The sequence below is a fragment of the Sorex araneus genome, chromosome 4 (genome assembly GCF_027595985.1).
Source record: "Sorex araneus isolate mSorAra2 chromosome 4, mSorAra2.pri, whole genome shotgun sequence".
Lineage (NCBI taxonomy): Eukaryota > Metazoa > Chordata > Mammalia > Eulipotyphla > Soricidae > Sorex > Sorex araneus.
In genome coordinates, this window is record NC_073305.1 from 180,832,541 (window position 1) to 180,855,875 (window position 23,335).

A 23,335-nucleotide genomic window follows, 5' to 3' on the forward strand; every position below is an offset into this window, starting at 1 on the left:
AGATTGGTAGAAGGCACGTTGTAGGAGGGGTGCAGCAACTTTGTTCAGCAACACCATAAACATCAATACTATTGAAGCCATTATACCTAAACCATTATGGAAAATTTTTAATAAAAAGTACAGCTCTTTTAGGAAAGGGATTAATGGCAAAAAATAAATAAAATTATCCTTTTTTTTAAATAAAAAGGACTTCATAATCCTACTGATTAAATTATAAGACTGTATCTAATCTTATCAGTGACTTGGAAATAATTATTTCTCCCCTTCAAATCAAGAAAAGTTCTAAGAATGGAGGTAAAATTCACATATTTTTTTCCTATAGTTCCTCCTTCAACTTAGAGATATTCTCAGGTCGGTATTATCGTGAATTTGTGCCAACACAGGAACCTACATGGGGTATGCTCCCAGATTCCTGCAGAGGCAACATATGTTGACATAAAAAGAATTAGCTCAGTTTCTTCTCTTATAAAACAAGAAGAATGTTCTCTCCCATTACCATTATTACATTGGCAATATACCAGTTTAATGTTGACATTCCCCAGAAAGCGAAGAGAAAAATCAGAATCAAAAAGAAAAGACAGCAATCTCAGATTCAGAAAAAACTGGGGGAGTTTTGAAGGTAAAATAAGTTTTGCAAAAAGAAAAAGTCAAACTAAGCATGAATATTAAAGTGAAATGAGTATATTGTCTTTGGGTCGCCCCAGGTGATGTTTTGAGGCTGCTTCTGGTCTGTGTCTGGGGGTCCATGCAGGACTAAGAATTAGATCTTGGCCTCCTGTATGCAAAACATATGTCAACCCCCGTGGAGCTATATCTCTAGCTCTGACAGGAGAGTTTTTCTCAGGACAATAAGTAAGTAAATAAATAAAACAACCTCACATTTAGGCAAGTTATGAAGACAACTTTAAAAATATCAGCCAATGGTGGAGGGAGGATATATTTTAGACATCAAAATGAGATAGACTGTTTTACCACCACATATTCATGGGTTAAAAAAAATCCATTATAAACCGTGTGAGTGTAACATTGTTTGGTTTAATCTACTCAAGATGTGGTCTATAAAGAGATCAACATGGGGGGGGGGGCTGGAGCAATAGCACAGTGGGTAGAGCATTTGCCTTGCACGTGGCCGACCCGGGTTCAATTCCCAGTATCCCATATGGTCCCCTGAGCACCACCAGGGGTAATTCCTGAGTGCAGAGCCAGGAGTAACCCCTGTGCATCGCCAGGTGTGACCCAAGAAGCAAAAAAAAATAAAAAAGAGATCAACATGGAATACTCACCAATTCTCCTTTCAAGGCGAATTCCTTGGCGTCATCTCTACAGGCATAACTAACTTGCATTCTATTAGTTTTTATGGTTCAGAGTCAATAAAAGAGCCCAGAGTGTGATGCAAATTTTTGAAAACAAAGCGTCATGTAACTAAGTAATTAAAGTACTATTGGGTAGCTGCATTAAAATATTTATGAGACAAAAACTCCAAAACAAAGTTCTATAATATATGAGAAATTTGAGAAGAATATGTCACTTTAAGTTGATTTTTATTTTCAAGAACTGAAACAAGTCACATATGAGACAAATTATGAATATTCAACCTGTATTTGTGTACATGAAGTTTGTACAATTAAACAAGCTAGATCTTATATTAATGATGGTGGTGGTGATAGAGTAATGTTATTGTAAGGACACATAGAAATAACTCATGAAATCCAGGGTCCAGGAATCACGAAAACCAAATCATACCTGGTGAAGATTTGCTAGAGGAATCTAGAGGGCGCAGGCTGAGGTGAATATCTTTATACTCAGGTCTATCATTGGAGTGATTGGCTCAATTTTCTCTGTATGTATTTTTTCTTGACATGTCACCAAATATCTGTCAGTGTTATTGTCCTTTTTGTTCATCTTGACCTATACATTAGTCTTTTCCGTGATTTCCACTCGTCAGTATCAGGACTGTTTATGTTCTACCTCGGATGTTTTTTGGTCTTTTATTCCACACTGGCTACTGGCAACTCTCTCTCACAATTCACAGCACCAACAGTAATGATGGACTGACTCTGCTCATTTTTCCACAGCTGTCCATGGCACAGATTTCTGGTTGGCCTTTGAGTCAGACGTCTGTGTTTCCATCAATCATTGCTAACAAGCAGGGTGATCTGGGTCTTTATCAAAGGAAATTTGGATGAGGCACTTTTATTTATAAGATTTACAAAGGTTTTCTCTGATACATAATGGGACTTCCTTAATGACTACTGAAACCTGAGTGTCAGTCAATATTAAGAGTTTTATTCCTCTATCTCACAAGAATTTATGTGATCAACACATAAAATAATTTATATGGGTGCCTATTGTCACCTCTAAAGTAAAACAATATATCTTATTTAAGTAGGCCTCTTTTTAATTATATAACCAATCAGTTCTGGATATGTAATCAATGTAATCAATGATTATGAATAGCTTGCGAACAGTTATTAAGAAGGTGCTTGGTGCTAACAAATCACTCAAACAAGTCATCGATTTCAGTTAACTCTTCAGAATTAAAATCATTCCAGTTGATCATTTCTGTGATTCTCTTCGTATGTTTTGAACTCCAGTGAGCCCCCAGTGAGCCCCCAGTGAGCCTCCTCTGCACTGCACACACACTCAGCACTGAGAAGAGTATATCATAGAATGTTTTCCTGAAAAAGGATTAAAATCTTGTCTGAAATCTAATTTTCATGGATCTCATAATTATTTCTTCATTGTTATATTCCAGGAAGATACTAAATAAAACCCTATCCTGAAGGTTTGTTCACTCTTGGTGGTTTAAATTGAGTTTAATTGGCTAAAAATCTGAAAAAAAAAAAACGGTGTATTTGAGAGAGAGAGTATAGGTAGAAGGGGACAAAAATAACCTTGCTTCTCATACCAGTTGTGGAGATTCCTAAATATTCTTCCTCATACCTGCTTAGTTCCTAGGAAAACATTGAATTCACTGTTGTTATGGTGAATGTTATAAATCAATGTTATGGTCATGGTTGCAATTTTTGTACAGGGAAAAATATAAATCAATCCCATTCAAAGGAATGAGTGCATAGGGTGGAGTAAGTGCAGAAAAGAAAATCTACTGCATAGTGTCGTTGACGCTTTCTCCATGAGTCACAGTGCAGGACTTACTAGCATCCCTGTGAGACAACATAGGTTCTGACAAGCAGGGAAGTACAGCCAGTCATTTTCTGCCCTGAGTATCCTTCTTTCATCTTTTTTCCTATCATTATTCTATTTATTTGATTTTGGTTTGGGGACCACACCTGGTAATGCTCAGGAGTTATTCCTGGTTCTGTGCTCAGGAATCACTGCTGGTGGTGCTTGAAGGACCGTCTGGGGTGTCAGGGATCAAACCAGGTTGGCTATGTGCAAGACAAGCACCCTGCCCTCTAGACTATGGCTCTGGCCCCTTAACTCTATTTATTTACTTTAATTGTGACTTTTAACTTTTTAAAATGGAATCACCTTGAATTTAAAAGTTACAAAGATATTTTGTGATTGTTCCAACACTAATCACTTCACCAGTGCCCACTACCCTCAATCAATGTCCCCAGGTTCCCTCGGCTGCCAAACTTGCCTCTGTGGCAGGCACATTTAACCTCTGTCAATGTCCTAGTGTCCCCTTCCCTAACTTATCCCTACCCCATCCCACACTGACCTCAGTGCCAAGCTTCTTATTGAAGACCACTTCCCCTGCTTCTCATTTCTGTGGCCTTTGGGCATTTGGCGTTCTCCTAGAAAGTATCCTTATATCCCACATATGAGAGACAGTGATATATCCTCTAGCCATGAATGCAGAGCCCTTTGTGTGATGTACCAACCTTCACAAAAAAAACACTGGATCTCACATGATACTCAGTTTCCGTACTGATGCGTATGCATCATCTGTCCTTCTCCTGCCTTGTGTTCTATCTTTAGACCTTACAATATCAATACATTTGGGATATTTAACGCTTATTGAAATAAAAATATTTTATTATTTACTAGTAGGGCTGGACAGATAGCACAATGGGAAAGGTGTTTGTCTTGCACGAGGCGGACCCAGGTTCGATTCCTCCATCTGTCTCAAAGAGCCCAGCAAGCTACCGAGAGTATCCCGCCCACACGGCAGAGCCTGGCAAGTTCCCTGTGGCATACTTGATATGCCAAAAACAGTAACAAGTCTCACAATGGAGATGTTACTGGTGCCCGCTCAAGCAAATCAATGAGCAACAGGATGACAGTGACAGTGACAGTGAGAAGTGTGCATACAGTCTTCCCAGAAGGCTGGACCAGTCAGCATCCTCAGCAGCAGTGAAGGAGGGCTCTTTGCCCACCCATGTCAGCAGAGGTTGTTTTCAAGCTTTGTGATGTGTGCCAATCTTATTGACGTGAAGTGATGTCTCATTGTTTTGATTTGCATTTCCATAATAATAAGTGGTGCAGTACATATGCGGTACATAGATACATATGCCTTGTAGCTTTCTGTATCTTTTCTTTGAGGAAGCTTATGTTCATCCCCTCATTTCTTGATAGCGTTGGTAATATATTTTTTCTTAAAATCTCATTAAAGCACAATGAAGGGTTGGGGTGATAGCATATGGCGAGTAGGGTGTTTGCCTTGCATGCAGCCAACCCGGGTTTGATTCCCAGCATCCCATAGGGTCCCCTGAGCACCGCCAGGTGTAATTCCTGAGTGCAGAGTCAGGATTAATTCCCTGAGCATCGCTGAGTGTGATCCAAAAAAGAAAAAAAAAAGCACAATGATTTACAAAGTTGTCCATGGTTTAATTTTATACTCATACCATGTTTCGGCACCAATCCCACTCCCAGTGTCAACTTTCTTCCACCAGAGTTCTAAGGTCCCTCTCTCTCTCTCCTTTCCACCCTAGCCTGTCGCCTTGACAAACACATTTTTAAGGTCATTGATTTGTATCTCAACTTTCTAAAGTTGTTGATTCTGGTTTGGATACCACTCCTTTACACCAGGGATGTTCTCAGATACTCTTGACCCCTGCTCTTCATTGCTTCCCATCTATTTCTCATTTACTCCTTGATTTATTTCCTTCTGTCCTCCCTATTCTCTAGGGCCAAGGGTGATCTAAGCATCCCCCCTCTAAAACATTGTATTACCTTGTCCAATTATTCTATATGTCACATACAAGTGAGGTCATCCTGTGTTTGCCCTTATCCTGGCTTTCTTCATTTAACATGATATCTTCCAGTTCCATCCATGATTTCATCATTCCTTACAGCTGCACACTAGTCCATCGTGCGTATATACCACCTCTTCATGATTCACTTATCTAACGTTGCACAGTTTGATTCTGTCTTTTAGCTATTGTATGAATGATTTCTGCAATGAATAATGGTGTGCATATGTCCTTTTGAATTAATGCATTTGGGCCCTGTGCATATATTTCCAGAAGTAGAATAACTTGGTCTTATGGAAGCTAAATTCTTAGTTTATTGAAAACTCTTTACAACTGTTTCCAAAGAGGTTGAAAACAGACAAAATTCTAATCAATAGTGAAAGAGAGATCCCCTCCCAACACAGGTTATTCCCAGCATTTTTAATGTGTGCCTTTTTTCACTGGTGTGAGATGGTGTCTCATTATCAGCTTGTAAAGTTCTCTCAGTACTATATATATCTTCGATATTAACCCTTTGTCAGTCATGTTTGGAGACAAATATTTTTTTCCCAGCCTGTGGAGTTCCTTTTTATTCTCGTTATAATTTCTTTGGCAGAGCAGAAACTTTTTCATTAGATATAGACTCATTTATTTAACTTTGCTTCTGTTGACTGAGCAAATGGCATTCAATCATTAAATATATCTCTAGATTTAGTGACATGAAGTTTTCTACCTACTTATGTTCTCTTCTATGAAATTTATGGAGTCTGGTCTGATATAAAGGTTGGTAAACCATTTTATCTAATTTTTGTGCATAATTTTAGAAATGGTTCTCAGTTCTTTTGCTTCCTCCTTCTTTTTTTTTTTTTTTTACATATAATCAACCAGTTTTCCCAGAACCATTTGTTGAAGAGGCTTTTTTCCTCCACTTTATGCTTCTTGCTTCTTTTTCAAAGATGAACTGTCCACATCCTGTAGATCTATCTCTGGACCTAGAATTCTATTCCATCTGTCTAAGAGTCTGTCCTTATTCCCATATCACACTTTATTTAAAGCTAGTTTTTAAGTACAACTTAAAATTTGGGAGGGAGAAACCTCCCATCTTATTTTTCTTTTGAATTGTTTTGTCTATGTGTATGATTTCATTGTACCATGATAGTAGAGTTTGAGTTTGGTCTATGTCTTTACAAAATCTCATGGGTGTTTTATTGGGACTGCATTGGATCTGTATAATGCTTTCAGCAAGACTTCCATCTTGAGTACTCTGAGTTCCTAACTGGGATTCAATCACAAATCAACTGTGTAGTTGATTTTTAATTTTCGAACTCTCCCAAAAAACATACTTTTAATCACCATCTTTTGAGGAGGCACTGTTAATACCATGTAACCACAAGCTCCATCATATATCATGTTATTAGATTGCCAGTCATCAAAATCTCTAAGAGTATTACATCAGACAGGAAAATGTGGGACTTGGAAGTCACTCCTGATAGAGGAAGTCAAGTCCAGACTTCTCCTTGTGTCAGAGAAATTCCTCAATACAGTTTCTAAGTATGATGTGGGGGATTTCTCGGCATAATTTTTTTAAATTCCTTCATTATAGCATAAATATTGGTTTATTCCCTTTTAGTGCTGAGTTGTGTATTAATGTGTGGACATAGCACTTAGGTTTATCCATTCACCAGCTGATCATTTTGGATTATTTTCACTTCTTGCAATTATGAATAATGTCACTATTATGAATGTGTTTAGATTGATATTTCTTATTTACTTTTACTGTGTAACTTTCTAGAGTTTCCATCATCAGGTTTATAATAAATTTAATTATTATTATTATTTTTTTGCTTTTTGGGTCACACCCAGAGATGCACAGGGGTTAGTCCTGGCTCTGCATTCAGGAATTAGTCCTGGTGGTACTCAGGGGACCATATGGGATGCTGGGAATCAAACCTGGGTCAGCCACGTGCAAGGCAAACCCCTACCCACTGCGCTATCGATCCAGCCCCAAGTAAATTTAAGTTTTTAAGAGGCTGTTCAGAATTTGGAATGGAAACAAAGTCCTGACAACACTGTAGCACAAATAACTAAAGTTACCAGATCCAGGGTTCTTGAGGATAGCCAGGAAACATGCTACCTACTAGTTGTCTTCAACATCCCAGCTCTTTGTTTATGACTCACAAGAGGGAAACAGGAACCTCTGTTTCAGACAGGGGCCCTGGTGGCTTGTTTCAGCTGCAGCTTCTCTGAGCAGCAAGTTCTAGTAGTAGCTTCATTTTCTTCCAGGGAGGCAACTTACGACCTGAGCTTGCACACGTCACAGATAACAGCCTCTGTTTTCTTATTGGTTATGCCTAGTATTCATGAGCTGTGGAGACCAACCAATCTGACTTCTTACACAAACCAGTCAGATCACTGTGACGAAGATAATCAGCATAACTCAGACGTTACATGTGACAGTACCTACCTCATTCACTTCTGCTATGACGGTAACATATTTTTATTCCCACCCACAAAACCTAGGTTTCCAACTTCTCCTCATCTCTGTCAATACTTTTTTTTAACCTTCTTTATAATTTTTTAAATTTTACTAACTTTTATTGTATTAAAAGAGACCACATTTATCTTTCACACTAGCCATATTTCCCTGGTAAAAGTCTATTCTTATTAAGGTGTGTATCCAAGAAATTTATCAGTTGTAGTGAGGGGTATTCTCTGCCTTAGCTTACCTAGAAATGTTCTTTATATTTGAAAATTTTCTGTCTTAGTCTTTGTATGTGCAAATGTCACTGGAGAATTTGTCATGTCTTGTTATCACTTTAGAGATGACTGTAACGCCTCTCTGGTAGAGAACTTGATGGGATGTGTTTCTTTCTAAAATCACCCTACTTACAAAAAGAGACCAATGAAGATGAAATTAGTGAAATATAAACTAGTATTATGGCAAGACTGATATAATGGGTATGCATTCTGCAGGTAACCATGAAAAATTGGGAGTATAATGAGAACAGCATTACAAACAATAACAATGGCTTGGTTGGTTTATGAATTAAGCCTACATTTAAAATTCATAGTAGAAATAGACTTACATATTTCCCACCTGAAAAACCCAATATTCAAACTAAGCAAAAAAAAAGGTATTGAGGAAAAATTAGGGAGAAAATAAAAGGAATACAGAAGAGGAAAGTATAAAAGAGATAAAAAGAGAATTGAAAACTACTTTTATAAATATGAGTAAAATATATTATTATAAAATACCAATATATGTAACTGTTTAACTATTCAGCTCCATGCAACGTAGGGTGTAATGCATGACTGTGCTGATGAATTTGATGGGTGAGAAGAACATTGCAGAATAGCCTTCAGGGAATATGGAGAAGGATGGGCTCAAGGCTGCCTGATCTTTCTCCCCTAAGATGATGATACATGCTGCATTAATGATGTTGAGTAGACATCAAAGTCCTGGAGAGCTATTATCCAACATTATCTTAATTCCATGGCTTTCCATTACACAAGCCACTGGTTTCTCTAAACAAATTATTGCCAAAGTACATCTGGAAATATTTTGATGCACTCTTTGGTTGTTACAAAGTTCGGTGGGTCAAGATGCTTACCATTTTGCAGTTCACAGGACAGACCCCTCACCACACTGAATTGTCTAGCCCCATATCAGTAGCTTTTCAGGTCAGAAAGCTTTCCATAAGAGACCACATGGATTATTCCTACAAAGTCTTCCCCAAATGCAATTCAGGACTGAAAACTAAAATGCTGAAATGAGCAAAGAAATGATGTCTTTCTAAAATTTCTGGTAGTTTCACCAGAAATTGCATATGTTTATTGGACCCCATGGTCAAGGAGTGATTAATTAGGATCCTGAATGTGCTCCGTTTCTACAGGATCACATGACCTTCTGGTACCATTGGTATAAATCAGCTTATTAAACCTAGTCTCATAATCAATGGAAAAATGTGTGTATCTATGTATAAGTGTGTGTTCTCTTCCCAATATATATCATGCCAAGACGTAGGTGATATTTTAGTATGTAATGTTTCCTTCTTGCAATTCAGACATTGTTTTGATAAAAGTAAAACCAACTGCTTTGAGTTGTATGTTTTAATTTCCATGTCTTCTGTTTGGCTTTTTTCAAACTTGAAAACAAAAACAAATTAAATGACATCTCTTGAAAAGCAGCATACAAGAAGGAAGAGGAAAAATAAAATATGCTGTAAATATAAACACAAAAAAAATTCTAAAATGTTTCTCCATGGAATCTGGAAATTGATTGTACTTAAAATAGTTCTATTTCTCTGAGCTTTACAATAAATTTCCATGATCATTATGAACCTTCCCAAATTATTTGGTAATTTTTTCTTATGCTATTTTGCAAGTTACAGAAAAAACTTTTCCTTGCCAAGTTAATTATTATAATTTTGAGACTCATGGTCTATCAAGCTTCCTCTGGTAATGTATTAGACATAGTATTAGACATAGTCTGCCACTGTAGCGTTATTTTTAAAGACTTTCCATTTTCCCATGTAAACTTGGAGTAACAATGTCAAGCATCTCTCAAATTTATCCTTTCCTCCAAAGTCAGGGAAAAGGAGGCTGAACATCTCCCCATTCTCATCGATCACTGACTGAAGTGGAAGCATTGCAGCTGTCCCAGGCTTCTCCAGAGGCAGAGAGGCATGTTATAACATCACTCCACCTGCAGGTTCTGGAAAGGGAATTTGCCTAAGATCATACTGGGCTGAGACAACACCTGCGAAATAACTCACCCAAATAGATGACTGCTCAGAGAACAAGCAGAGAGAGCGCTTTCACCCTCGTTTATTTGCAGATAACCAGTCATATCTCTTTTTCTAAGCACTAAATAAATATTGCACTGCTTTTTTAAACATCGTATTGCTTCCAGCAATTGATAAAGCTGATGGCTAAATGAAAACAGCATTCTGGAAATCCCCCTAATTGAGATATCTGAATGTGGAGGCACAGGGAGGAGGTAGTGAAATTATACTTTCCTTACGTTGCTGATCACAGAGAAAAAGAAAAAAAGGATGACCTACTGACGTATGATTGACATCTATATATGTCTACCACTCACATTTGTAACTCTTTAAAGGAAAGTAGATGGATACTGTCCGTGGTGTGATATTTCTCCTCCTATTGCTTCCAACTTGGCTAATTTGGAGGCTTCCTTCCCAGTTCCCAACTAAATATTAGGAAGATCTTGCTACTTTTTGGGTCACTTTTAAAATACAATCATAACTGAAGTGCCCATCATGAACTCAATTTAAGTCTTAGCTCTTTCTCTCTTCTTTCAGATTCATTTTCAAGAAGAGGTTTGAGTGAAAGTTTTATGGCTTGGTGCAATGCCAGCTTATGGTGTCTCTGCTCATTCCCTTTCTTTACTGCTCAGATCTCTTGGAGGAGGTGCCAGAGAGACAATGGTGTCTTATCCCTGCCGATGATGGACACCAAACCCTGGTCTTCTCTGGTGGCACTGTTGCTGATGGCATGCACAGTGGGGACAAGCGGATCATGTCATGCCTAAATGTTCTTTGACCACTGATCATGAAGGCCTGCCTGAAACCAATGTCCAATCAGAAAGATCAGCCTGGAAATCAAAGCCTATAGGAGCTACATCCTGGAAGAACAAGTAACAGCTTAGAACATCGCACTGTTGTATATGTGGTGCCAAGTTCCTAGCTGGGACTCACACACTGAGCTATAGCAGCCGCATTTCCTGTTAATTATGACAATGGTTCATGCCCAGAAGGAACACAAACCTTGCCAGGCATGTTAAACATTCATGTGTGCATTGCCTCATAAAAGCTTGATTTCCTAAGTCACAGGGAGTCACAGGAACTTCACATTTTATCCCTCTCTCAAGGTCATAGAGAATTAAGATTTAGGGAATGAGTTCCCCCGATCCTCTCCCCATAAGATACTATAATTTGTATTGTTGTCACAGGCTACTCCTAGAACTTCACTATATTAAAAAAAAATCTAGGTTCTATCAGTACTTACATATGTCTCTAAATTCTAGAGAAACACTGACAAATGTCTGTAATAAATTACATGATATCAAATATTTCAAGAGAAACACCAAAATGATTATATATATTCCACAAATCAACAGATATGTAGCCTTGAATTGATATACAGGCTTTCCTCAATGTCATTAACACCCATATATATCTTATATTCTTAGAATCCTTAGAATGAAGAAAGTGTTTCCCTATGAATGTGTCTTAATATTTTCAGGATGGTTGAGTTAGACGCTCCTTCCTAATCATCTTTCAGTTTAGTCTAAAGACAGGAGCACTGAATTTATTCAGAGCATTTCTACATCCTCTTGTTGAGGAAGAAGGATTTGTCCTCATCGGGTCTCTCCTTGGAATCCAGAGCAGAACTCTTCAAACTTCAGAGTGCATGAGTCATCAAAACACAGATCTTTATTGGTACATCTGAAATGGAAGTGGAGATTCTGCGTTTAACCATCTCCAAGAGTGTGAAACTTGCTGACCCATCCGCCACCCTTTGAATAGCATGAATAGAGGATGAACTGCACCTCTGACCAGGCCTACATGTACTCTAATTCTGAATTTCAAAGACAGTGTAGAGCGAGGTATATAAAAGGAAGATGGAAAAAGGTTCCTGTTTTTCATTTCAGTCTTTCATACAATCTGGTTATATTTTGCTTAATTTTTGAGAAAGACATTTGAAAAAACTAGAAGGCATAAAGGCATAAAGATTATCCTAATCGCTGAAGGAAGTTTAGATGATTTTTGCCTCTCTTATTTGGGTTCCCAAGTATAGATTTTTCAAATACAGGTGAACAGATGTAAGCCCACTAGCTCACTATAGCGCTATAAATTAAGTAGCCTGATCTCTTGGCAGACATGTTTTATTAGCAAGTATCTGTTCATCAAGAAGAAACTTAAAATGTATTGTTAGAGATTGGAAGTGATAGAACAGTGAGTGGGGCATTTACCTTGCATGTGGCCAACCCTGGTTCAATCCCTTGTGCACCATTAGAGGAAATTCATGAGTTCAGAGCCAAGAGTAACCCTTGAGCAATGCCAGGTGTGACCCCCCCCCAAAAAAAAAACTAAAGAAAAATAAATAAAATGCTTTGTTAAACTTTAGGGGTAGTTCTCTACATAACATTTTTTTCTTCTGCCGTAATTTAGCTATATGTATTACATTTGTACTTTTGTCCCAGTGGTAAAAGTTCTGGAATTCTATTAAAGAGAGAAGAGCAATCCATCTACATGCTTTTTGAATCTAAGGTAGGAAACTCCCATAGCTCTCCCACCAAATGAAAACTGACTAAATATTGGGGAAACTCTGCTAACAGGTTATTTAACTGGATAAAATGCACTGGTGTCCCAGTAATCCAAGCATTTAGAAGAGCATTCCTGATGCCTCGGAGACGTTGTGCTTCTCTTTGTAATTAATCCACCAGGATTTTCATTCCTATTTCTTCTCCACTTTGAAATTCCCCTGATGAAACTCATTTTTGTTTTTTCTTTGTGCTTCTCTTTACTTTCTTCCAGATTCACTAAATTAGATATGCAGCTGAGGTTAAATGAGACTTCATCTTTCACAGAATTTAGCCCCTTTTCTTTCCTATTTCTGATTCAATTTGGTCCGAGGTTCCCTGTACACTGGGCGCCATCTCTGGTCACAAGCTGGAACTGCAAGTCACAAAAAAATTCTGTGATTTTTTTTTTTAATTGAATCACTGTGAGAAACATCTTTACAAAGTTGTTCATGATTAGATTTCAGTCATACAGTGTTCCAACACTCATCTCTCCACCAGTGTACATTTCCCAGAACCAGTGTCCACAGTTCCCGCCCCCCAACATCTCCCACCCCTTCCCCAACCCTCAGCCTGCCTCTATGGCAGGAATTTTTCTTCTCTCTTTTCTCTTTCTCTCTCTTTCTCTTTCTCTTTCTCTTTGTCTTTCTGTCTCTCTGTTTCTGTCTCTGTCTCTCTGTCTCTATCTCTCTGCCTCTGTCTCTCTTTCTCTCTCTCTCCCCGCCCCGCCCCTTTGGGGAGTTATAGTTTGCAGTACAGATACTGAAAGGTTACCCAGTATATCCCTTTACATACTTTTAACACTCAGTTCCTGTCCAGCATTATCATTTCCATCTATTTTATTATTATCCTGGTCCCTTCTCCACCTTACCTGCCCTCTACCCTACATATATACTCATGCTTGTCTCCGACCATTGACCAATCATTCTAGACCCTATTTTCCCTGGCTGTGAATATGTCTTCTACTATGTATATTTTTATATACCACAAATAAATGCAGTCATTATTTATCTGTCCCTCTCTTTCTGACTCATTTCACTCAGCATGATACTCTTCAAGTTCATCCATTTATAGGCAAATTTCATGACTTCATTTTCCCTAACAGCTGTATAATATTCAATTGTGTAGATGTCCCATAGTTTCTTTATCCATTTGTCTATTCTAAGGCATTCAGGTTGTTTTAAGATTCTGGCTACGGTGAAAAATGCTGCAATGAACATAGGAGTGCAGATGGTGTTTCTACTGTGTGTTTTTGGGCCCCCAGAATATATTCCCAGAAGTGGTATTCCTGGGTCAAATGGGAGATTAATTTCTAATTTTTGAAGAAATGTCCATATTATTTTCCAAAATGACTAGACTAGTTGGCATTCCCACCAACAATGAAGGATATTCCCTTTCTCCCAACATCCTCGCCAGCACTGGTTGCTCTTATTCTTTTGGTGATGTGTGCCAATCTCTGTGGTATGAGATGATACCTCATTGTCCTTTGATTTGTATCTTCCTGATCATTAGTGATAAAGAGCATTTTTATATACCTTTAGAGCATTCAAATCTCTTTTTTGAGAAAGCTTCTGTTCATTTCTTCTCCCCACTTTTTGATTGGGTTGGATGTTTTTTTCTTGTCAAATTCAACCAGTGCCTTGTATATCCTTGATATTAACCCTTTATCAGAAAGGTTTTGGGTGAATAACCTTTCCTATCCTGAAGACTGTCTTTGTATCTTGGTCACTGTTTCTTTTGAGGTGCAGAAGCTTCTTGCTTTAATGTAGTTTCATTTATTTACCTTTGCTTCTACTTGCTTGGACAGTGGCATTTCATCTTTGAAGATATCTTTAGTTTCAGTATTGTGGAGGGTTTTGCCTACCTTTTCTTCCATGTATCTTATTGATACAGGTCTGATATTGATGTCTTTAATATATTTTGATCTAACTTTTGTGCATGGCATTAGATGGAAGTCTGAGTCCAAGAAATCTGAGTCCAATTTTTTTTGCGTGTAGCTGTTCAGTTAAGCCAGCATCTCTTGTTAAAAAGGCTATCCTCGCTCTATTTCACATTTCTTTCTCCCTTATCAAAGATTAAATGATCATATATTTCAGGCTGTGTATCAGGATACACAGCCTATTCCATTGGTCTAGTGGACCATTTTTATTCCAAAACCATGTTGTTTTAATTACTACTGCTTTGTGGTACGGTTTGAAATTTGGAAAGTTGGTGCCTCCCATCTTTATTCCAAGGATTGCTTTAGTTATCCTTTATAACTAAAGGAGGGGTTTAAGACTCTCCTGTGTACAAATAATGAAAGAGAAGAAAATGATATTCAGTTCTTTTATTCTTGAGTACTCTATAATGTTTAGTTTCTGGATCTCTTAAGGAATCTGATGCTGACTGTCTTCCACATCCCTTAATCTTAGAGTGTCCAGTAATGATCAAGTTATTTTACAAACTTATACATACTGAATAAAGATAATGGGTAATGCCACTGAGAACCAATTAATGTATTTGAGAAAAGATGAATTTAGTTCAAAATGAAACTTGAGGTGGATTTTTGAAATATTCTCAGAGACTGGGATACATTTTACGTACATTGATTTTACAGAGAATGCATAAGCATCTATGAAAATAATTTCTGAATGCATTCTTTGATTTTGTATGATTGATAAAAACTTCTGTGTTCATGCAGTTTAATTTTGTCTAATATCATGTATAGTATTTTCTCTAATGCTCCCAATTGTTTCATTTCCATCTTCCCTCCTCTTTCTGTATCTCCCCCTGCCCTTTGCCTTCATCAATCTTTTTTTTTTAATTTTTATTTTTTTATCAAATCGCCATGAAGAAAGTTGCAAAGCTTTCAGGTTTAAGTCTCAGTCATACAATGATTGAATCCCCATCCCTTCACCAGTGCGCATGTTCCACCACCAAGAACCTCAGTATACCTCCCTCTCATTAGCCCACCTGTGTGGCTAATGATCTTCACTTTATTCTCTCTATACTTTGAATACATTCAATATTTCAACAGAAAACTCACTATTATTGTTTGGGATTTCCCCCCAACAATCAAACCTGCTGAAAACCCATCATTTGATAGTTTGTTTCCCAAAACAAACTGAGAATGAAGAATATATGAGCTATCGCGGCCACACGGTTTTGGATTTCTGATATTTTAATAATTAAGTCCAGAGAGATTTCTGCCAGAAGTTGCCGAAAGAAAAGGCTGAGAGAGAAAAACCTTTCCCCTCCCGGGGCGACATGGGGTTGTAGCTCTAGATCTCGTCTGGACTGAGAGCACACAGGTTAACACCCCCCCTTCCCAAGATCTCCTGTGCGCCATGTCACTGCAAACTCATACCTCTGGTTAGTGGGCTCTAGAAGATGGTGGTTGCCACGTGGGTGCCACCGCTACCACCCCTGCAGAAAGATAAGGCCGAGAGAGAAAAACCTTTCCCCTCCCGGGGAGGCATGGCGTCATAGCTCAGTTCACAGTCTAGATGCATTTCTGTAAGCCGCTGGGTGCCAAATGTGGTTAGTAGGCCTCCGGGATCATAGTCTTTTAGGAGCAGAGGAGCCCTTTCGTGTGTGACTGCTCCGGATCTCATCTGGGCCTGCCTTCCCCAGTCTTAATTCCTCACTCTGAATTTAAAATGTGTAGATAAACTTTGCCTAAATATTCAAAATGGAAGCACCCCCCACTGACTTTAAATTAAGTATACATGAAATTGTAGTATCTATAACTGAGGGTTCAAAGGCAAACACGATATTTTTTTCATTTTTGAATTTTTTCACAAACTAAGATTTGTGTTTCTGGCTACAAACCATAGTTATTTTCCTTCTGCATGATGAAAATACTAGAAGGAGAGAATAAAAGCTAAAATCATAAAGAATCAAAGTATTAACCTCTGATCTTGCTTAACAAGGAAATTACTGGAAAATGCCTACCTACCTGCTGTAACAAAGACAGATCCTTTGTCTAAATAAAATATGAGAAAGTGTTAGAATTTGAAAATGCAAAAATATGTAAATGATTGAAGACCTCTCCTATGTCACTGTCACTGTCATCCCATTGCTCATTTATTTGCTCGAGCAGGCACCAGTAACATCTCCATTGTGAGACGTGTTAAAGTGAATAGCATATCAAATACACAATGGGGAGTTTGCCAGGCCCTGCCATGCAGGTGAGATACTTACTCTTGGTAGTTTGCCGGGCTATCCAAGAGGGGTGGAGGAATTGAACCCGGGTCAGCTGCGTTCAAGGCTAACGCCCTACCTGCTGTGCTATCTAGTTGTATAAAATGAATGGCGTTTGGAATTGTGCTTTGAAGGGCCTGTAAAGATAGCTGACCCAGGTTTGATCCTGGCACCTCATATGGTCCCTTGAACACAGAGCCAGGAGTAATTTCCAAGCATCACCGGGTATGGCATCAAATAAACAAACAAAAAAAGTAAATAAAATAAAAAATGTTTTCAAAAAAGTGTACATTATATGGGGAGCATGCAGAAATAAAATACTGCTTTTTTTCTATTTTAATTTTTTTATTTTATTGAATCACCATGTGGAAAATTAAAATGCTTTCAGATTTAAGTTTCAGTTATACAATGCTGAAATAACCATCCCTTCACCAGTGCCCATATTCCACCACCACAAAAAAAAAACACAAAAAACCCAGTATACCTCCCATCCCGTGCCCTGCCCCCCCCCGAACTGATAAATTTCACTTTACTTTCTCTTTACTTTGGTTCAATATTTCAACAAAAACCTCACTATTATTGTTAGAAGTTCCCCACTAGAGTCAGACCTATTGTGAAGAGATATGAGTTCGCGCGGCCGCAGTAGCAGTTCTGGATTTCTGTATTTTAGCAACTAAGTCCAGGGAAATTTCTCCCAGATATTGTATCATTGCAAGCTTATAACTCTCATCTGTGGTCCTCATAATATGGCGGTCACCACGCCCTTCACCCCCCAGCAAGGAAAGAGGCGAGAGAGAGAAATACTTTTCCCCTCCTGGGCAGGCATGGGGCCGAGGCTTACTTCTCAGTCTGGAGACATTCTGCAAGGAGCTGCCCATACCAAAAGTAGTTTATCTGGCCTCTGAAGTCATGCTCATGCAGCTGCGGAGAGGCTGTACATTTGCAGCCCCCAGGGTCACATCTCGGTGGCCAATAAAATACTGCTTTAAAAGTTTTGGACATTCTGAATCTGACTTAACTTTTATGTTTCTCATCTGTTTCCTCTGCTTGAACCCATGTCACTCAAGAATGAGACCATTCTCTTATCTTCTTAGAGAGCATGTTACTCTGCTATTCAGGGTTTGCTCTTGACCATGGCCTGAAAATATCTGAAGGATGCTCTTCACTAAGAGTTAGATCTTAAGCTTCCTTTCTGAGATCTACCAGTGGTAGGAATTTTGTTCCTACAGAGAAAAAATTTCTATGGAGAGTCAATTTGTCATTTCAAGAATTCAAACACCAAGATAGCATTAATAGAGTTTTTGTAAAAAAACACTTTCCCATGTTCCTTTTGGGGGGACAAATTCTGCTATGTAGGATTTTTTATTTTCTGAAATGTAGAATTTGCTATTTCTACCAAATGAATGAATCTGTGTAAGAGTAGTTATGATAAATAAGATGTGGACTACATTAATTATTAATTTCTTCATGTCACAAAACATTTGATGATTTATTATGCTCTGGTTAGTGTGCTATACAATGAGGTATAATAGAAGAAAAACCCCAGCATATACAGTGCTTTTATAGATAACCACATAGGATATAAATGGCAACACATGTATTAAATGTTATTGCATGCATGTGAAATATAAACATGCCTATATGTCACTGTTATTAAAAACTCTATGAAAATTATCATGAACATACTACCATCCACTGAAAAATAGACCCGATGTTCTTGACTATCTCATAAACTGACAGTTTATAGATGCTTCCTATAAATAGCTATCAAATTCGTAGGTTTCTGGGAGTTTTTATTTTGGGGGGGCTTCTTTTGTTTTTTTTTTATCTTTTTGGGTCACACCCGGCAATGCACAGGGGTTACTCCTGGCTCTGCCCTCAAGGGGACCATATGGGATGCTGGGAATTGAACTCGGGTCGGCCGCATGCAAGGCAAACGCCCTACCCACTGTACTATGGCTCCAGCCTGAATTCGTAGGTTTCTAACCATTTATTTGCAAATTTGTAATCACTTATTACAGTCTCAGATTATTAAACCTAGTGAGAATTATATTAGGGAGTTAGTTACTGAAGTGTAAGATGATGCTGTTTTTGCTAAGTGTGGTATATTAGGTTTGTTTTGAAACCTGTATCTTCAGTTCTCTACAACAGATTTCTTGATTTCTAACCGATTACTATCCAATATAATGGATCTTTATATTTTTCTATTTATAAAATAATCCAGGGGCCAGATATATAGTACCTGGGTTAAGACAAATACTTTGCATACAGTATCCCTTTCAAGTTCCTCCAGTACCACATAGCTCCCTGAGCACCACTGGCCATAGTACTAGAAGTCCCTAAGCATCTTCAGGTGTGGCTCTGGACGTCCCTGAGCACTGTCAGGAGAGCCCAGACTATCTCTAGCACCTCAGACCCCAACCAGCACCACATACTAATTTTCTCACATGGAGCCACTAGTGTGGTTAGCCGAGAATCTCTGAGAAATGTCCCTAAACCCCTGGATTTACAGAGCATCACTTGGGAAAGTAAAATCATTAATTACAAGTGTTAAATAAATTGGAACCATAGAGATAGTACAGTGGGTAGAGTGATTCCCTTGCAGGTGGCTGACCTTGATTTGATCCTTGGCACTATATATGGTCTTCTAAAACCTGCCAGGGGTAATGACTGAGCACAGAGCCAGGAGTCAGCTCTGACCTCTGTCAGGCATGCCCCCCAACAACAACAAAATCAAATTAATAAATTTTAGTCAACTTACTTTAAGGCCTCCTTTAAAGAATTCTGTTTTCTGGGCCGGAGCAATAGCACAGCAGGTAGGGCATCTGCCTTGCATGCAGCTGACCCAGATTCAATCCCTGGTGTCCAATATAGTCCCCTGAGCACTGCCAGGAGTAATTCCTGAGTGCAAAGCCAGGAGTAACCCCTGAGCATTGCCAGGTGTGACCCCCCTCCCCCAAAAAAGAAAGAATTCTGTCTTCTTATTAAGGAATGTTTGTGGTGAAGGTGGTGGTTTGTTTTATTTATTTTTTCTTTGGCTTTGGATCACACCTGGTGTTGCTCAGGAATTCCTCCTGACTCAGCTTAGGGGTCACTACAAGCAGATCTGGGGATTGGATCAGGTCAGCAACATGCAAGGCAAGAGTCTTAACTCTTTTTAGGGTAATTTTTCTCTAGTCCTGAAAATAACTTATTCTTTTACTAAGCAGTGGCATGTGTTCTTAAAAAGATAGACTAGATGACTATAAAAATGTCTAAGAGTGAGAAGAAATGGTTGCCATATTTTCACAGTATCAAAAAGTCATCATCATCATCATCAACATCATCATCATCATCATCATCATCATCATCATCCCATTGATCGTCGAACTTCAAGAGCGGTCTCAGTAACATCTCCATTCATCCTAGCCATGACATTTTAGAAGACTCTCTCTACTCGTTTTTTCCCAATGGTGCAGCATTGGAATCTCTTTCAGGGTCAGAGGAATGAGTCCCAGCATTGTTACTGGTTTTGGCATATGAATACACCATGGGGAGTTTGCAAGGCTCTCCCATGTGGGCAGGAAACTCTCAATAGCCTGCCGGTACTTCCAGAGGGAGAAATAGGCTAAAAGATGTTGCCCGACCACTTCACTTCTCGGCCGCGTGGTTCTGGGAACTTGCTTTTAAGTCTCTGGGTGTTGACCATTGATGGGATTACAGGGCAATGGGGGCAGTCTCTGGGTGTGATTGCCTAGCTACTGGAAAATGAGGAATCTGGGCAGAAGAGGCCTAGTCCCGATCCAAGCAGGCTTGGAGGTCTCAGTCCCGGGTCCCACACACCTGGGTTACTCTGCCAGTACCTTCATGCTTGAGGCTCGTCCAAACGTGTAGAGAGGAGCCTTGAGCATGGCTGTGGCTAGGCTCCAGAGGTCTTCAGCCACAGGAACTCTGCTTGGCGTGGGGAGGGAAACGTAAAATATAAAGTAAAACTTAAAAAAATTAAAAGTAAAAATTTAAATTTACTTTTAAATTTATTGTTTTTTAATTTTAAAAGTAAAAATTTAAAAGTAAAAATGTAAAATTTAAAAGATCAAAAAGTAAAATTTAAAAAATCTGTTTCTCAAGATCAGGTTAACTGTTCAGGAAGTAAGACATTGGCAAGTATGTACCCTCAACTTCAGTAGTAAATGGATGAAAGCCTAAAGTCTTAAAAGTCTTAACTTATATTCTTATCTTCTGAAATTGTTGTTGAAATATAAAAATACAGCATTTGACCTGCATCTCCATAACTCCATTCATGACTGACATCTGACGAGTTTGTTAAGTTAAAAACACACCAAGGAACAATAAAGAGAATCCTGAAGATAATGATCAAGAGAGAAAGCTAGCTCCTGCGTGTACTGGTTTATTTGTTAGAACCTGATAATATAATATATAGTTTTAAAAGATATCATCTACATATGGTTGGACCAAAAAGGGTGAAAAGTTTTTAAGAGTCAGGCCCTAAAATTTAAAAGCAACTACCTATGTTTTCTATGTAAATTCCTAATAGACTCTGAGGGTCACAATCCAGAGTTTATTGTGTCAAAAAGTGTACTCTAACCCTGAGCTGTGGAAAGAGACAATTTGGTCCTGTGTGAGGTATGACTGTAATTAAAGTTAAGTCTTGTCGGTGTATGTCTGTAAACCATATCTTGTTTTAACATGGATAAAACTGTCGTTAATCTTGCATAATCTTAATTGACACTTTGGGATGTAGCTTTAGAGTGAAAATGCAACCTTGGTCTTTGACTCAATAATCCCATCATGATTCCTGCACGCACTGCTCTGAAATAAACCTCTGTCCTACTCCCTTCCAATGTCTCAGCTATTTCATTGAGTTATGACAAACTAAGACATAACAGTCCACCAACATGAAAATAATCCAGGCAATAAATAGTATATATTTTAAGACAATGTGGGCATTGTGCATTGTTCAAACACAGGAAAAGGAAATGCTCTAAAATACATGCAAAACTATTTTACTAGGACCACTTTAAATTTATAGATGTTTAATTTTTAATTAGCAGTATCTGGTCAACATTTGGATACACATTAAAATTAGACTCATTTCTCATAAGGTAGCATAAGCATCAAATTATGAGAAATTTAAATAAATGGGGAAGTCATACTGGTATTAGAAGAAAATTTCATGAATTACTTTATTGTAGCACTGTAGCACTGTTGTCCCATTGTTCGTCGATTTGCTCGAACAGGCACTAGTAATGTCTCCATTGTGAGACTTATTGTTACTGTTTTTGGCATATCGAATACGTCACGAGTAGCTTGCCAGGCTCTGCCATGCGGGCGGGATACTCTTGGTAGCTTGCCAGGCTCTCCGAGAGGGATGGAGAAATCGAACCCGGGTCAGCTATCACTCCAGTCCATGTTTTATACAGCCAAAGTAAAGCTTAAATGAATGAAAGATACTGAGGGTAAAAGTCTTTAAAAACTGTGCAAATTAAACAAGAAGGGAAATTGATATCAATGAAACAGCAACAGTTTGATCTAGAATTAGGGTCTTTTTAAAAAAAAAACATTGATTCTTGGAAGTCTAGAAAATTAAGAATGATTTGTGGGGGGTGGGATCTGAGAGTTAGTCAATTGGCTCAGGTGCAGCCTACCTGGGTTCAGTCTTTGGTTCAGCATATGGTCCCTGAGTGCAGCCAGGAGTAAGCCCTAACCACAGTCAAAGTGTGTCCCAGACCCTCCCTCCTCCCCTCCATAACGTAGAATGATCTTGAAGGTTACCTTTTTACCTGAAATAAATTTGAACAGCTCCAACCATTTAGTTGAATGAGCTTTTCAATGTCACTCCTAAATAAGAGACTATGCAAATTAAAATTATTCCACGAGAGCATTTTTCACTTAAATTTTGGCACAAGTCAGAAAACACAGTCTGTTGACAAACCTACAGGATAAGAGACACTTTTGTTTTTTTGAACACAACTTGGAGCAATCACTGTGGAGAGTAATTTGAAAACATCTAGTAAAATTACATTGCATTTATCTTTTGACTCAGCAATCTCAATTGCTTGGATCTATCTCACACACAAACCAGGAATAAATGGGGCTTCTCTGTATGAGACCGCATTGCACGAACAGTTTTTAGAATAATTTAAATGTGTACCCGTAGGAAGCTTGCTGAATCATGTTACCCACACAAAAGATTACTACATAAATATTAATACAAACGAGAAGCTTCTCTACTTATTATAAGGAATCAATCTCCAGGAAATATATTTTAGTGACCATAAAGTAAGGGGAAAGAGTTGGAAGAGTACTGCATAATTAATCCTTAAATATGAAGTAAGTATGGGTCAAAGAGATAGCATCAATGCTTGAGTACTGCCTGGTATCTGCAAGGCTCTGAGTTCCATAGTTCCATCCCAGTCTATATGGGTTCTAAAAGCACCACTGAATGTGACCTGGTGCTCCTGAGCATTACTGAATCTGAGCACCCAATCATCAGGCCCACACCTCGAGGCCATCATTTCCAGGATTGACTCCAAGACTCTGAGAATCATGGTGGTGATCCTTATATAAAGAATTAAAAATAGTAATAATATAACCATCTGCATATTTTGCAATTAAAGAGTGATAACATAATTATATGCATGCTTATAAACACATAATTATATGGTTATGGAAATAGAGTTGAACACTGGAC